General features: G+C 41.3%; 1 protein-coding gene and 1 pseudogene across 1 annotated transcript in view; both read right to left on the bottom strand.

The window, feature by feature from the left end:
• Positions 1-18,016, bottom strand: part of LOC119618168 (thioredoxin reductase 1, cytoplasmic-like) — a 39,756-nt gene that overhangs the window by 10,275 nt on the left and 11,465 nt on the right. The gene's annotated exons all lie outside the window — the stretch shown is intronic.
• On the bottom strand, positions 594-3,374 carry LOC103238987 (large ribosomal subunit protein uL6-like; annotated as a pseudogene).

Here is an 18,016-nt window from a genome sequence, read left to right as displayed (position 1 = left end):
AACTGTAATGATAAGTTGCTTCCATTTTGCCCCAACTTTTTGGCCTAAGATCAATTCCTAATATTTGGATCCATGAAGTATTTACTGTCCACTTGTAAAAACTGAAACTAAAGAGTAATAATAAAATAGGCTCCCTACTTGTTTTTATACAAGTAAACAGAGATCAGTAAAAGAGATTAGATAAGACCAGAAAGAGACAAATACAGAATCAGTTATGATTTTAAAGAAAGCTATCACGTGGCTGGGCACAGTGGCTCACACCTGCAATTCCCGCACTTTGGGAGACTGAGGTGGGCGGATCACGAGGTCAGGAGATCAAGACCATCCTGGCCAATATGGTGAAACCCTGTCTCTACTAAAAATACAAAAATTAGGTGGGTACGGTGGTGCACGCCTGTAATCCCAGCTACTCAGGAGGTTGAGGCGGGAGAACGGCTTGAACCCGGGAGGCAGAGGTTGCAGTGAGCCAAGATCATGCCACTGCACTCCAGCCTGGCTACAGAGCGAGACTCTATCTCAAAAAAAAAAAAAAAAAAAAAAAAAAAAATCATGAAGCAATAAAATATAATTTCAAAATAGTATGGTAATGATGACTTGATAATTTGGGGAAAAGTTTTTTCACTTTATTATTATATTATTATATAACACAGCATATTAAATGGAACCTTTTCTATATCTCTAGTGAGTAACAACTTCCAAACTCAGAAGTAAATACAAACAAAAAGACCAACAGAGTATACTGTAAAATAATAATAGTTATTTGGGTTTTTTTCCCCCAAATCAATAGGTCTTTTATTGTATCATTTAAATATCACAGATAGGTCTTAGAAATCATCCAGCATCTTGTTTCTATAGCTGGACAACTCTTAGATCTTATTTATTAGCCGCTGAATAGTTCCTTTTCAGAGACATAGATACCATCCCAAAATTTCCTAATATCCTTGTTTTTAACTGTTTGTGGCTTGCTGAATCAAAGCCACTGAATATGAAACAAGGTCAATGTCATTTCCTTCAAGGCTTAATTAATCTTTCTGGGCTTGAGATACTGAACAAGCAACACCTGGCCTCATCCAAACCCTGCGGATGTATTTTTCAGCCAAGAAATTTCGGATTTCAACAAGAGACCCATTCTCCTGGATAAGGACGTTGATGGGGAAGTGAGCACACACAGACCTCATCTTGTAACGGAAGCCCATTGTAACACCCTTGTTACACCCTTCTGTGCATGACTACAAATAGTCCGAATGGTAGCCAGCTCCTTTCTGTTTCCCCACCATTTGTCAACCTGGTGCCTCTTTTTTTTTTTCTGAGTTCTTTCTACATTGATGTGATTTGAAGCCCCTCCCCAGGTTTCCTCTGGGGCCCTTCACAATCACTGTGTGTCCCTTCAGAGTAATGTCAACAGTCTGATTGCTGAGAATGATCTTCATTCTTGCAGTAGATGCAGCAAAGATAGATAATAGTTTTGTATAAGGTAAAAGAGCAGCATAGGGAAAATACTTATGGGAAAAAAAAAAAGGAATAAAACAACAAAAAGAACTCCAACAAATTGGTAAGAAAACAATAGGACCACAAATGATAAAATGAATAAAGAACAAAAACAGCCAACTCATTAGAAAGAAAATAGCAAAGAAAATAGAATAAAAGATCTATTTATTTTATTTTTACATCATAATGAGAAATGCAGATTCACATGATGGAATGTTATTTCTTACATACAAAAAAAAAAAAAAAGAAAACTCCCACTGCTGATAAATGTACACTGAAGTGAGTCCATAGGGCTGTGTAACACAAGCTAATACTATTCTTTTGGAAAACAATTTGACAGTGTGGGTTAAAAAAACTCAAATGGTCGTACATTTTTTTCTCTTTTTTTTGAGACAGGGTCTTGCTCCAACACCCAGGCTGGAGTACAGTGGCTCAATCTCGGATCTCGGCTCACTGCAACCTCCTGAGATGGCTATACCTTTTAACTCAGTATTCTTTTTTTTTTTTTTTTTTGAGACGGAGTTTAGTTCTTGTTGCCCAGGCTGGAGTGCAATGGTGCGATCTCAGCTCACCACAACCTCTGCCTCCCGGGTTCAAGTGATTCACCTGCCTCAGCCTCCCGAACAGCTGGGATTACAGACATGCACCACCACGCCCAGCTAATTTTGTATTCTTAGTAGAGATGGGGTTTCCCCATGTTGGTCAGGCTGGTCTCGAACTCCCAACCTTAGGTGATCTGCCTGCCTTAGCCTCCCAAAGTGCTGGGATTACAAGCGTGAGTCACTGCGCCCAGCCTTAACTCAGTATTCTTATTTGTGACGATTGGCCTTTAAAAAAAAATCTAAAATAATGAAAATATTTATTCATAAGAAAGACCCCTACACCTCCTAGCCTTCTCTTAGAAAAAGCTTTCAGTAGTTTTTGTTAACATAGCTACTACCACCTAGTTAAAGGGGGATATTCCCAAATTCCCTTTCAATGAAAGTGCTATATAGCTTTAGGATCAATCATGTTAACTTTCTGTAAAACCCAGTGGAACAAAACAGGCAACAGGCCTATCAATACTCAGCATTCCCTACCTCCTGAACATGTCCATAACCTTTCTAGATCCAAGGACAAAGTTATACCTTGCCTCAACCTTTCTCTCTCCCAAGGCTAAGCTGCAACGAGGTTCTATCCCTGCTCTACAGCCTACACCCCTTTCTTTTCCTTACCTTCAATCCCTTCTTTTAATCTAATTATTACAAACAATTTCATTATAACATCTTTAGCTATTGCAAAAAATTAGAAACAACAAATGTCTGACATTAGAGGAATGGTTAAAGTACAGTAGCTCTCTTGTTCTAACCTTATTTAGTGGCTGCATACTATTCAAGATTCAAAATAACGTGGAAATAGTTTGACACAATGTTAGTTTTTTAAAAACCTAGAATACCAAGTCCTATGTACCATAGTTTTACAATTCTGTGAAACTCAACATCTAGGTATCCTGAAAAAGAATGTGCAAAATGGTCATATGAGTTATATTGGTGTGACAGAATCATTCATGACTTTTCTTTCCTGTATTTCCCAAACTTAAAAAAAAATTAAAGTTGCATACCAGCCTATCACATTTGTTCCTGTCTCTGACTTCACTAAACTGAGAAATTCGCTGAAATCTTTGTACTCTTAGAGAAATAAAGCAAGATATTTGAACTGTGGGATTACTAAAGGGATTACTAAAGGAAAACACTTTCACTCCAGGACACTCCTCCTCAAGAACAAGGTTCCCATCTTCATACAATTCATATGTGCTTGTACCTGCCAAAACCACTGACTCTCACCCATGACTACTGCCACCTGAAAGCCTGCAGACATCCAGGTTTTGAGTGGCTCTCAGTCTACAGATTGCTTAGAGAGCTATATAACTGATACTTATCTCTTTGGAGAAATCTTGATCAGCCACTTAGCTGTGGGAAGAAGCTCTAGTTTGACAACAGAGGAACATCATGGTACGTAAGGAGTGCAACGTAACTGGGGGAAACTGGAAAACAGAAACGTAGTATGAAATAAGAAAAGCACAGGTCAATAAAGCCACTCTCCAATTTTGAGTTATCCCCAAGTGGCATTTCACAGTAAACCAGGACAATGAATGAACTTCAAAGCAGGGAAACAAAGGGGAAAGCAAAGAGGAGTCTGGCAGATGAAAGCACATGGCAAGGCTAAACACAGACTAAAACTGCCACGTGTTAGAACTTGAGTTTTCGCCATTCATAAGCAGCATAATCACTTCAAGTGTGATGATAAAAATTTTACAGCACGCCACTCTGCCTGCTGTCATCACTTTCTGGTTTACAGGTTTTTCATGCACATATTTTTACTCGTTGCCTGTGGTTAAAAGCATGTGGACTGCAAGTCAGAAGAAATCAAGGATTTCCACAGAACCCCAAACCTCTTAACAAAACTTATTCAGTTCAAGCGCAAAGGGTATTGCAAACACACCACCACTCTCAGAAGACTCCTTTTAACAAAGTAATAATTATTACAATATTTTATTCAACCCACAAGACAAATATTACTATTGGGTCTGACAAGACCCCATCAAGTAAAGAAGTTACTCCATAAAAGACCTAAGAGTGGGGAAGCTTAAATGGGTAAGCTATACCCATTACAGTGCCTATAAATCAAGTGAAGAAAGGAAGGTTGTTATACGTGTTTCTGAAAGTCTGCAGGGTATGAGACAAGCTGGAAAAACAAAACAGAAGTCTTTATGGAAACACAAGGAAGGAAAACTAAAGACTCCCTAAAAGGACATGATAACGAATTTCTAGTGTTGAAATTAATAATAAGTACATCTTAGTTATTAGTATTATTTATTTACCAAATTGAAATAAAATGCTAGGAAGGTTTTTTAGCCTTAAAAGGATTTTTAGTTTTTACAAATAAATGTCATACGAAGGACTTAAGTGCTATAAAAAGGACTACAATATCCTGGTTATAGCTCTTGTGCTTGTACCTCCTTCAAAGGAGTCTTATTTAAGGTTAAGATTAAACCTTAGTTATGTTGGGGTCCTAGCCAAGAACTCCCACTTGCCTCACTCCACAGTTGTATTCTAACATGATTATATGCCAGGTCCAGGATTCAGTGGCTGTGTGAGCCTGAGAATACACATTTGAAAGGAACTCTGTCTTCCACAGAGAACCGGTTCATGGAATGGTTCATGATAAGAGAAATTACGCCGGAAATACAAGCACGCTACCACTGGAACTAGACACTGTGTGTTTGAGGTGGGAGGAGGTGGGAGGGGGTAGGGGTTAGTCTTGGTTTACTGGATCACTCGGTCCCACGAGTCTCCTGTCAGGGTTGGGCTCTACCACAGGGAATGTGGAAAAGGTACTGAAGCACCAAATGGAAGAAGAAAAACATATCCTTTCTTTCACCTAGCTGTAAATTTAATATTGATGCTGTTAATAAGATAAGAAAATCATTTTAAAAGCAATACTACAGAGCTTTTTTTTTTTTTTTTTGGACGAAGTTTTGCTCTTGTTGCTCAGGCTGGAGCGCAATGGCACAATCTTGGCTCACTGCAACCTCCACCTCCCAGGTTCAAGTGATTCTCCTGCTTCAGCCTCCCAAGTAACTGGGACTACAGGTGTGCGCCACCATGCCCAGCTAATTTTTGTACTTTTAGTAGAGATAGGGTTTCACCATCTTGGCCAGGCTGGTCTTGAACTCCTGAACTCATGATCCACCCGCCTGGGCTTCTGAAAGTGCTGGGATTACAGGCGTGAGCCACCGGGCCCGGCCACTTCAGAGCTTTTAAAAAATCATTAGTAGGTCAGACACAGTGGCTCATGCCTGTAATCTCAGGACTTTGGGAGGGCAAGGCAGGTGGATCACCTGAGGTCAGAAGTTCGAGACTACTCTGGCCAACATGGTGAAACCCCATCTCTACCCAAACATACACAAAAAATAGCTGGACGTGGTGGCATGTGCCTGTAATCCCAGGTACTCGGGCGGCTGAGGCAGGGGAATTGCTTGAACTTGGGAGGTGGAGGTTGCAGTGAGCTGAGATCGTGCCATTGCACTCCAGTCTGGGTGACAGTGAGACTCCCTCTCTTTTTTTTTTTTTTTTTTTTTTTTTTTTGAGACAGAGTCTGGCTCTGTCGCCCAGGCTGGAGTGCAGTGGCCGGATCTCAGCTCACTGCAAGCTCCGCCTTCCGGGTTCTCACCATTCTCCTGCCTCAGCCTCCCGAGTAGCTGGGACTACAGGCGCCCGCCACCTCGCCCGGCTAGGTTTTTGTATTTTTTAGTAGAGACGGGGTTTCACTGTGTTAGCCAGGATGGTCTCGATCTCCTGACCTCGTGATCCGCCCGTCTCGGCCTCCCAAAGTGCTGGGATTACAGGCTTGAGCCACCGCGCCCGGCCGAGACTCCCTCTCAAAAAACAAAACAAAAAAATCATTAGTATAAAAAATAAAAGATGTTAAATGAAAAAATAAAATGTTAAAGTTTTTCTTAGTATATCACCTTTTAAAAATGATTTAAGAAATCGGACTTTTCGCTGAGCATGGTGACTCATGCCAGTAATCCCAACAGTTTGGGAGGTTGAGGAAGGAGGATCACTTGAGTCTAGGAGTTCAAGACTAGCCTGGGCAACATAGTGAGAACCAAGCTCTACAAAAATAAATAAATAAAAGTAAAATTTAAAAAGAAATCAGACTGATTGGGTGTGGTGGCTCACGCCTGTAATCCCAGCATTTTGGGAGGCTGAGGCGGGCGAATCACCTGCGGTCAGGAGTTTGAGACCAGTTCGAGACATGGAGAGTCCGTCTCTACTAAAAATACAAAATTAGCCAGGCGTGGTGGCACATGCCTGTAATCCCAGCTACTCGGGAGGCTGAGGCAGGAGAATCGCTTGAACCTGGGAGACAGAGTTTGTGGTGAGCCGAAATTTGCCATTGCTCTCCAGCCTGGGCAACAAGAGCAAAACTCCATCTCAAAGAATAGAAATCAGACTTTTCTCATCTGTGAGAGAGATATCATTGGCGGCCGGGCACAGTGGCTCATGTCTGTAATCTCAGCACTTTGGGATGCTGAGGCGGGTGGATCACCAGGTCAGGAGTTCGAGACCAGCCTGACCAACATGGTGAAACCCCATCTCTACTAAAAAGACAAAAACTTAGCTGGGTGTAGTGGCACACGCCTGTAATCCCAGCTACCCGGGAGGCTGAGACAGGAGAATCACTTGAACCCGGAAAGCAGAGGTTGCAATGAGCCGAGATTGCGCCATTGCACTCCAGCCTATGGAACGAGAGTGAAACTCTGTCTCCAAAAAAAAAAAAAAAAAAGTTCCCACAAAGAAAAGCCCAGGCTCAGATGATTTGCTGATAAATTCTCCCAAATGTCTAACACAGAATTATCACCAATTCTTCACACTCTTTCCAAAAACAGAAGAGGAGGGGATACTTTCCAATTCATTCTATGAGATTGGTATTACCCTGATTCCAAAATCAGACAAGGGCATCACATGAAAAGGGTGTGGTGGCGGGCACCTGTAATCCCAGCTACTTGGGAGGCTGAGGCAGGAGAATCGCTTGAACCCGGGAGGCCAAGATTGGAGCGAGCTGAGGTGGCACCATTGCACTCCAGCCTAAGCGACAGTGCAAGACTCCGTCTCAAAAAACAGAAGAGAAAACCACAGACCAATGCCCTTTGTAAATATAGACAAAAAAAAATTATCCACAAAACATTAACAAACCAAATCCAATAATATATAAATTTTACACACCATGACTGAGTGAAATTTGTCCCAGGATAAACCTTGCACAGGTTGATTAAACATATGAGAATCAATCAATGCAATACATCATACTAACAGAATAAAGAACGAAAACCACATGGTTATTTCAACAGATGCAAACATTTGATGATACCCTTTCATGATAAAAACACTCAACAAACTAGGAATAAAAGGTAATTTTCTACCTGATAAAGGCCATCTATGAAATACCCACAACATCATTTTTTAAGGCTGTTAATAGTTCAAAATAAGTTTCTTTGACTCTGAAAAACAAAACAAGGATCAGCAATATTTCAAGCAAAAGACAAAAAGGTTGCTCTAGCTTTCTGAGTGCAGTCCATTTAGCTAACTTGTGTTGTGCTTGATATTTGTGAACATGTCGGTTCTTTATGAGTCCCACACATTCTTTCTCTATTTCAATGTTACAATCTTAAAAGCTATTAATTAAAGCCCGGCACAGTGGCTCACGCCTGTAATCTCAGCACTTTGGGAGGCTGAGGCAGGCGGATCACGAGGTCAGGAGATCGAGACCTTCCTGGCTAATACAGTGAAACCCCATCTCTACTAAAAATACAAAAAAATTAGCCGGGCATGGTGGCGGGCGCCTGTAGTCCCAGCTACTCAGGAGGCTGAGGCAGGAGAATGGCCCGAACCCTGGAGGCGGAGCTTGCAGTGAACTGAGATCGCGCCACTGCACACCAGCCTGGGCAACAAAGTGAGACTTGGTTTCAAAAAAAAAAAAAAAGCTATTAAAAACCTGCATTTGAGAACACCTGTTAACGTCCTTAATATAGCTTGATTATAAACCATCTTTTGAGAAAGAACAAAGCAAGACAACAATTGTCTGTGAATGACAAAATTTGCAGGATAGTTACAGTTAAAAACATGACTGTAGACCACCTATTTGCATTTTGATGACACTTGCATTTTACCAATAATCTTTGAGACTATTTTTATTTCTTACAGTCATGTGAACTAGAAAATATTTTATTTAAGTGCTTATTTTTCTTTTTTCTTTTTTTTTTTTTTTTTGAGATGAAGTCTCACTCTGTCACCCAGACTGGAGTGCAGTGGCGCGATCTCGGCTCACTGCAACCTCCGCCTCACAGGTTCTGGCGATTCTTCTGCCTCAGCCTCCTGAGTAGCTGGGACTATAGGCATGGGCCACCACACCAGGCTAATTTTTGTATTATTAGTAGAGATAGGGTTTTACCATAATGGTCAGGCTGGTCTCCAACTCCTGATCTCATGATCTGCCTGCCTCAGCCTCCCAAAGTGCTGGGATTACAGGTGTGAGCCACCACACCTCGCCTACTGCTTATTTTTCTTTAAGCCAATCAATTAGAGCTCTTTTTATAGACATTACACACAACACATACATAACAACACAGACAGAATATTCAGCACTTGTTAAGATTTTTCATTTGCCAGTTTCTTAATTGTATTACTGGCTTTAGGGTGAAACTCTTGGAGGAACAGGGCCAGGTAGCATGCATTTTTTAGGACCTATAAGCAGGCACAGCTGAAGGCAAAGACAGACCCCTAAAATTAAGGGTGCCATTTTATACTGGATTTTGGGTCCCCAAAAGGAGGGAGATAGTATGGGAGAAGACAGTGTAGTGCTTCTACCACGCATTTCACTGCAAGGCAACCCCAAGCTAATTGGCTTATTTTGTAATTAGCCTATCCCCCAAGGGAGTCTCATCTCTTAATGGGCGGTGGGAATGCTTCCATATCTTTCAGGTGGCCAAGAGCATGCTTCTCTGATTTATAACTACTATTAGCCACCCCTTACAGTGTATTTTCTACCTAGTTATTACACACCAAAGCTCTCCCACAATGTGAAGTAATTTGATATCCCCAAAACTCAAAAGCGGTAGATAACACAATACATAACAGAACAGAGCCTTTGATTTTGAGGGAACTATCTGCTTTTAATCTGGAGAGTTTCATGAGGAAAACAGAGGTTTTTTTGATTTGTTTCTTGTTGTGTTTTTTGTTTTTTTCCCCCCCAGAATGGAGTCTGTGGTGCCTCCTCTCTTTTTCGCCAGGAGTCCCACGTTACCAGAAGTTAGGGCCTCTCGTGCATGCATTAAGAGTGGTAAGACAAAAAATGGAGAAAAATAATTCAGTCAACTGAGAAGAAAAGAGCCTTTTTCCAGAAAAACAAGATCGAAGAAGAGAAAAACATAAAGGCCTTTTAAATATACCTATAACCTTGTAACTTGAATATCCACATTTTTTTTTGAGACGGAGTTTTCACTCTTGTTGCCCAGGCTGGCATGCAATGGCGCAATCTCAGCTCACCGCAACCTCCGCCTCCTGGGTTCAAGCGATTCTCCTGCCTCAGCCTCCCGAGTAGCTGGGATTACAGACATGCACCACCACACCCGGCTAATTTTGTATTTTTAGTAGAGACAGAGTTTCTCCATGTTGGTCAGGTTGGTCTCAAACTCTCGACCTCAGGTGAGCCTCCCATTTCGGCCTCCCAAAGTGCTGGGATTACAGGTGTGAGCCACCGTACCTGAACTTTTAATTAAGCTGAGCGCTCTTTAAGAAAATCCTTTAAAATCCCTTGTTACTCGACTTTAGCCATGCCAAGCAGTTAAGATTTTTGGCTTTTGAACTTTACATAACCTCACAGGTGAAACTAATGAGCCTTAATTAGGTTATGACTTAATGCAAGTGTACAAGGTATTTTCAAAGGAGCGATAGGAAGCTTTTGAAACTGTCATTGCAAAATTGTGACTGAGACAGTGAAAGAGATCGGACCCAAACAACTCCATTTTGATTTCAAGCCCCAACTGTCCTTGCCCATCCCTGGGTGTAGGCCGAACCAACTTTGGGAGTAGTCGGTTTTACAGTCTATAGTCTAAAACAAAGATAACAGCTGTTTCCCAAGATATACTTCCCTCTTGCCTGGGACCAGACCAAGAAACTAGCCACAAGATTAGAAACCATGGCCCAGGAGCCATGCAGCTGGAGGCTACAAGATTTTGACCCTCCCTAAACCACTCTTAAAATTAGTGCTTAAGATATTTTATAAACCCTGCCCTTGATGGATCAGCTGGCACCACCCAGATTGACAAACTGGTTTACCTGATTTTTGTGGCCCTCACCCAGGAACACTGAGCACAAGAAGACAGCCACCATTATAAAAACGGCAGGGACTAAAATAAAGTATTGCCACGTGGTTACAGGTTATGTTCCCAAGGACATGAAACAACATGGAGGCTTGTAGCCAGGTTTTTTACTGATTGCTTTGTTGGGGTGGCTTGAACAGCAGGCTTATGGGTTTCTGGGCCTGCATTTTAACTTAAGATACCCCTTCTTCAACAGAACCATTCAGAAAGACATGCAAAGCACACCAGATTGTCTACAGATTAAGACCAACCTCACAAATCCTTTTCCATTAATTATAAATTTACAGAGAATATAAACAATGATCCTTATTATCCCTTTTACCAGTTTGCACAGGGAGAGAGAAGCCAAAAGCACAACTGGTAAACATTTTTACCCTCTTGCCAGCATATCAGGCTTCTGGGTTCCCTTTGTTGGAAACAGTGAGTTCCTCTTCAAAGGTTCCACTTGTCCTCTATTTTCAAAGCCTAACTTCCTTGCCTCCTTGCCCCTAGTTATGGTAAACAACCTTCCAGCTGTTCCCAATCTGTAACCCATGTCCATTAACCCACATCCGTTCCCAATCTGTAACAACCCACATCTGTTCCTTATTTGGCACCTTTACTTCTGTAGCCCCCACCCCTGCTCTATTTGAAATAGCAAATCGGGATCAGTTTAGATTGTGCGGTCCAACCCTGACCAATGGGGATCAGAAACAGTAGCAAGGACTGACTGCATTAGGGATAAAAACCCTTCCCTCCTTTGTCCAGTGTGCTCTCACAGTGACCAGAAGAATGAGTAGCACCTTTCTGCAGAAATAAATTTGCCTTGCTGAGAAATTCTTTGAGTGCTCATTTTCTTTATGACTCAGAGTTCTTATTTCCAACACCTTCCCCTAGCTCAACTCTAAGCCAAGCATTTTAAGATTTGGAAAATAAACTTTTCCCAGGTTGGAAGAACGTTATATCAGAGATAGAAGCCATTTTCAACTGCAAAAGAAGGAAAAACACCACAGAAAGGAGTTCCAATTGAGGGTCATCAAGAGGTATTGCCTCTTTTCCTATTGGGAATAGTGTTCCCCCTATTTCTTTGCCTTCCCTATTTTTACTTTTCCCTTCTGGCCTGCTATAGGAGACATACTGCTCATCTCCAAAATTTTCCTCTGCTTGTAGAGCTGCCTGTTTTAGCTTCAGTTAGGGTTTGACTCAGGAGCAGAATAACGTTCCTCCATGAGAGGTCAAATACCTGAGTTAAATCTTGGAAAGCTTCTTTCTTTTTATTTTCCCCGACTTTAAAATGTTTGTTCTTTAAAAAATTAGTTGCTTTTTGGCCAGGCACGGTGGCTCACACCTGTAATCCCAGCACTTTGGGAGGCTGAGGTGGGTGGATCATGATGTCAGGAGTTCAAGACCAGCCTGGCCAATATGGTAAAACCCCTCTCCACTAATAATGCAAAAATTAGCCAGGCATGGTGGCACGTGCCTGTAGTCCCGGCCAATTGGGAGGCTGAGGCAGAAGAATCACTTGAACCTGGGAGGTGGAGGTTGCAGTGAGCCAAAATCACGCCACTGCACTCCAGCCTGGGTGACAGAGCGAGACTTTTTCTCCAAAAAAGAAAAAGATGTGCTTAAATCAAGTATTTTTTAGTTCATGTGACTTTAAGAAATAAAAAGAGTCTCAAGGATTATTGGTAAAATGCAAGTGTCATCAAAATGCAAATAGGTAGTTTACAGCCATGTTTTAAACTGTAAATCCTGCAAACTTTGTCATTGACAGACAATTGTCTTGCTTTGTTCCTTCTCAATGACAGTTTATAATCAAGCTATATTAAGGACCTTAACAGGTGTTCTCAAACACAGGTTTTTAATAGCTTTGAAGATTGTAATATTGAAATAGAAGAAGAATGTATGGGACTCATAAAGAACTGACATGTTCACAAATATCAAGCAGAATAAGAGTTAACTAAATGGACTGCACTCAGAAAGTTAAAGCAACCTTTTTGACTTTTGCTTGAAATATTGCTGATCCTTGTTTTGACTTTCAGAGTTAAGGAAACTTATTTTGAAATATTTACAGCCTTAAATAATTGAGTAAGGTGGCCAGGTACAGTGGCTCATGCCTGTAATCCCAGCACTTTGGGAAGCTAAGGCAGGCAGATCACCTGAGGTCAGGAGTTCAAGACCAGCCTGGCCAACATGGCGAAACCCCATATCTACTAAAAATACAAAAATTAGCCAGGCATGGTGGCTGGCACATGTAATCTCAGCTACTCAGGAGGCTGAGGCAGGAGAATCGCTTGATCCTGGGAAGCGGAGGTTGCAGTGAGCTAGGATTGCGCCATTGCACTCCAGCCTAGGCATCAAGAGCGAAACTCCATCCAGAAAAAAAAAAATGAGTAAAGTATACTCCTGTGAACAAGATTTGGAGCATTTTTATTTTTCTCTGTCTGGTTCCTCTAGAATTCAGAAACTTTCTGTGAGCACTCTTAACTTATGGCAATATAATTGTTTGCATCAGTGAAACAAAAATCCATTTTTCTTTGTCAACAGGACAATTGGAAAAACTGGTTATTTTACTGTGAAAAGCAGAAAGTTCCTCTTCGAAGTTTCCCTTTTTGTTAAAGAATAAATAATAAGTGTTAGAAATAAAAGTTTATTTTAAAAACTAACTTCCTTCAAGTTTCCTTGCTTTTTGCTAATAACTGTTAAGCCCTGTGTAGCTGTTAAATCTAGTAAGGGAATAAGAACATTCTATGTCCTTGAACTTTAACCAAGTTATTTGTTCTGGCTTATAAGCTGCTCAGACATGCCCAAAAATGCCCAGGTATTCCTGGCTTACAGCCTACATCTCTTCCTTACTTGGAAATGTTATACTCTCCTAGTTTGTAAACAATCCCCTTCCTTTCTTTGTTCTCTATTGTGTGTTTACCTATTTAGGAAAGTTTTAAGTTTTTAGCTAATCAGGATCAGTCTAGATTGTGTGGTCCAGCTCCAGCCAATGGAGGTAGGACACAGCAGTAAGGACCCAATGTATCAGGGATAAAAACCTCTGCTTTTCTTTGTTTGGTATGCTCTCGTGACAATCAGGCTTCTTAGAAGCAGCCTTTCTGCAGAAAAGTAAAGTTACCTTGCTGAGTAAATTCATATTCGAGTGCTATTTGCAGTTCTGAAAATTTCTTTCCTATTTTTTTTTTTTTTTTTTGAGATGGAGTCTTGCTCTGTCACCCAGGCTGGAGTGCAGTGGCACCATCTCAGCTCACTGCAAGCTCCGCCTCCCAGGTTCACACCATTCTCCTGCCTCAGCCTCCCAAGTAGCTGGGACTACAAATGCCCGCCACCAGGCCTGGCTAATTTTTTGTATTTTTAGTAGAGACAGGGGTTTCACAGTTTTAGCCAGGATGGTCTCAATCTCCTGACCTCATGATCCGCCCACCTCGGCCTCCCGAAGTGCTGTGATTACAAGTGTGAGTCACCACGCCCAGCCCGAAAATTTATTTCTAACATGACCAAGGCTTTGGCTGAAAGGTGAGTTTCTCTTTAAGGAATCAAGCTTGACATGCAAAGCCAATAAAAGCCCTTTGGGAGAACTGGCCTCATGTCATGTCTACCCAGTCCCGGCACAGGGTTCCTAACTGTCTTTTTTTGATTTTTGAGGCAGGGTCTTACTCTGTCACCCAGGCTGGAGTGCAGTGGCTCAATCTCGGCTCACTGCAATCTCCACCTCCCAGGTTCAAGCAATTCTCCTCCCTCAGTCTCCCAAGTAGCTGGGATTACAGGTGTGCACCACCACACCCAGCTAATTTTTGTATTTTTAGTAGAGACGGGTTTCACCATGTTGGCCAGGATAATCTTGATTTCTTCACCTGTGATCTGCCCACCTCAGCCTCCCAAAGTGTTGGGATTATAAGTGTGAGCCACCGTGCCCAGCCTAAGAATGTCACTTTCTAATAGACCAGGAGCTCCAAGTTTATCTTGGGACGTCAAAGAGGAGAGGATCACCGAACTTACAGATATTTGAGGATACAATCCCATGGCTGGGCTTGGCTTTAAAAGTCTTATCTGAAATTCCTTGTGGAATAGTGTTTCATCAAACCAATCCAAAAGTCCTACGCAGAAATAACCATTCTTGCTGCACTTTATGCAAATAATCAGGCCAAGTATAAGACTAAAGTTTATTCTATGAACAACACACACAGTCCTATAATAATTTGTTTTTACCAAAAATAAGGACTGGAGAGAGAAATTGTTCACCAAAGTTTATCATATATTTGTCATTAAATCCTAGTCTTGGCCAGGTGCGGTGGCTCACGCCTGTAATCCTAGCACTTTGGGTGGCCGAGGTGGGCGGATCACGAGGTCAGGAAATTGAGACCATCCTGGCTAACACAGTGAAGTCCTGTCTCTACTAAAAATATAAAAAGTTAGCCGGGCATGGTGGCAGGCGCCTGTAGTCCCAGCTACTTGGGAGGCTGAGGCAGAAGAATGGTGTGAACCCAGGAGGCGGAGCTTGCAGTGAGCCCAGATTGCACCACTGCACTCTAGCCTGGGCGACAGAGCGAGACTCCATCTTTAAAACAAAAACAAAAACAAAAACAAACAAAAAAAAACCTAGTCTCATTAATTGTTTTTATGCTTTTTGCCTACATTTTAAACTAACCCTGCTTATTCCTGTGGATCAAGTGGTGATTTCCTGCAGCTTGGAAGAAACAAAAAGGGATGGGTAACGTAAAAATCTGGATCAATATGCTAGTTCTGGGCAACTATCCTGCAAATTCTGCCAGGTAATGAAAGTAAGTAGGGTGCCCATACCCCAGAGGTTTCTTTGTTTGGGAAAATAAAACCAAGGAACTTCATAGACCCCCCAGAGAGAAATTCTATATCTTGGCAAGTAAAATTTTAGATGAAAATTATTTATTATACTACACTGATGGGAATTGCTATACTCACTCTGCTATTTGCAATAGGGTTACAGGTACTTAAAGATCAAATCAAAATTATTGACAGGCTGAGGGAAAATGCAGGCTTCAGCCCCGGGTGGCTACAATCCCTCTTTAACGAATTCCAGTCTTCTTTATGGAACTGGTTAACCCCTTTATTAAGCCCTCTGTTGCTTCTATGTCTTATATTAATATTTGAACCCTGTATACTCAATACTATAACTCAGATTGTTTCCTCTTGCCTAGAAGCAATCCAACTCCAATTGGTGCTGCAAACTGAACCATGCATGAACACACCATTCTTCTGAGGACCCTTGAATCGACCCCAGGAGGGGCCCTAGCTGCTGTTCCCCATTTGACACCCCTTTTCAACAGGAAGTAGCCAGAAAGAGTTGTTGCCCAAAACCCCCTAACAGCAGTTAGGGTGACATTACCAGATACTGGTAATCCACTAAAAAGTTTGATTTTAATTCAACTACTTATTTTCATGGGAAATAATGCTTTATGTTCAGGTCTTATGAGGGGATGGAGGCATCCAGGTGTATCAGTCCTTTCTCAAAGGGGAGAATGTTAGAGGAGTTAAGAAATTATTTTAGGCAGAGAGACAAGAAAAGGGGTCTTTGGGAAGTTTTTTTTTTTTCTTTTAAAGCAGCTCCAGAAACGTTTCTCCAGCAGGAAAGAGCAGGCAGGCAACCTTTGATATGCAAATGCAGGCCATTAGAAACTAGGTCCACCCACACTTGGTGACTCCCACCCTCTTCTTCTTGACCTTGCCCCCACATGTGCCTGGCAACATGGTCACTCCCATATATCCCCACTATGTGAAACATCATGGCGCCCTGTATTTGCATATTAAAAGGCTAGGGTGGGAGGGCCAGATTTTTCAGGGGCTTCGTGAATGACATGCCTGATCAAACCAATCCGCTGAGCCCTCAGTGGATTGGTTCACTGCAACCTCCACCTCCCAGGTTCAGGCGATTCTCCTGCCTCAGCCTCCCAAGTAGCTGGGATTACAGGCATGCAACACCAGGTCCACCTAATTTTGTATTTTTAGTAGAGACGGGGTTTCTCCATGTTGGTTAGGCTGGTCTCAAATTCCTGACCTCAGGCTGGGAGACCCCCCTCGGCCTCCCAAAGTGCTGGAATTACAGGCGTGAGCCACTGTACTCAACTTTATGTATCAACTTTTAAAAAACGTATATACCTACACCAATGTTTATAGCAACTCTATAATCACTAAAAAATGGAAAAAATTCAAATATCATTCAATGAATGAAAGGACAAAAATATTATGGTATATTTGTATAATGTAATACAACTCAGTAATAAAATGAAGTAAACTATAGATACACATTAGACGAATTAGATGAATCTCAAAAGTATTATGCTGTGTGAAAAAGTCAATCTCAATGTTACATTATTTTGTGATTCCATTTATATGGCATTCCTGAAAAGACAAAACTATATTGATGGAGAACACATCAGTGGTTCCAGAGATTGGAATACAGTTGTATCCTAATCAACTGGGGAGGCTGTAACCACAAAGGGATAGCATTGGGGAAATTTTGTGGGGTAATGGAACTGTTATGTATCCCGATCGTGTATATATGTGTCAAAATTCATAAAATGAACACCAAAGGCCAGACACGGTGGCTCACACCCATAATCACAGCACTTTGGGAGGCCCAGGAGGGAGGATGGCTTGATGCCAGGAGTTTGAGACCAGCCGCCTGGCTATCATAACAGACTTCATTTCTACAAAAATAAAAACAAAGGCATGGCACCACTCGCCTGTGGTCATAGTTACTCAGGAGGCTCAAGCAGGACGATCACCTGAGCCCAGGAGTTTGAAGCTGCTGTGAGCTATAATCACACCACTGCCCTCCAGCCTGGGTGACAGAGCAAGACCCTCTCTCCAAAAAGAAATAAATTAAAATAAATAATAAAAAATTAAGAGGACACCAAAAAGTCTATTTTATTTGTATACCAATTTTAAAAATTAAATTAAAAAGATATCCTACTAGATATAGTCATTACTCAGCAGTTGTTATAAAAGACAAGACTGCACTAGAGATCCTATACATAAGAGGAGGACATGAATTTAAGGATCACTGCTTTCAGAGAACTGGTTCCAGAAATGTACTTGAATGTAGCAAATTCTTCTATCCAAATCTTTCCCAAATACAATTGACAGTATTTTGGGTCTTAATATATTTATTACTTTAAAGCAAGTTATTCCTTACGATCTTGAGCTACTGACTTACCATATAAAGTAAAGTGAATGGCTTAAAACCTTAGTAGTCATTCAGGCATGCATTCCAGGAGCCAAGACAGGAAAAAAAGACACGTCTTAGATAATACATGTGAAATTACCTTTCGTATTGTGGAATCCAAAAATGCTAGGTATTTTTATTTGGAATTATTACATCTTCTATGCATTTATGGGCCTAATTTTAATTTTATGGGAGACAGACCTACAGAATTTTACAGTTTGAGAGGACTTAATATTCATCCATTCACTTTATTTTGCAAATGAGGGAACTAAGGCACATAGTGCTTTGGAATTTATTTAAAATCACACAGCTATTTAAGGATATAACAGAAACTAGAATTCTGTTCTCTTCACTCTTTCCACTTTGCTTCAAATGACTTGTGGAGCCATAATCTAAATAAGTAGCCTGAAATATAA

This window comes from Chlorocebus sabaeus, chromosome 11, assembly GCF_047675955.1.
Source record: "Chlorocebus sabaeus isolate Y175 chromosome 11, mChlSab1.0.hap1, whole genome shotgun sequence".
NCBI lineage: Eukaryota > Metazoa > Chordata > Mammalia > Primates > Cercopithecidae > Chlorocebus > Chlorocebus sabaeus.
Note: the sequence above shows the minus strand (reverse complement) of the source record. Positions and strands in the feature narration are given on the sequence as shown.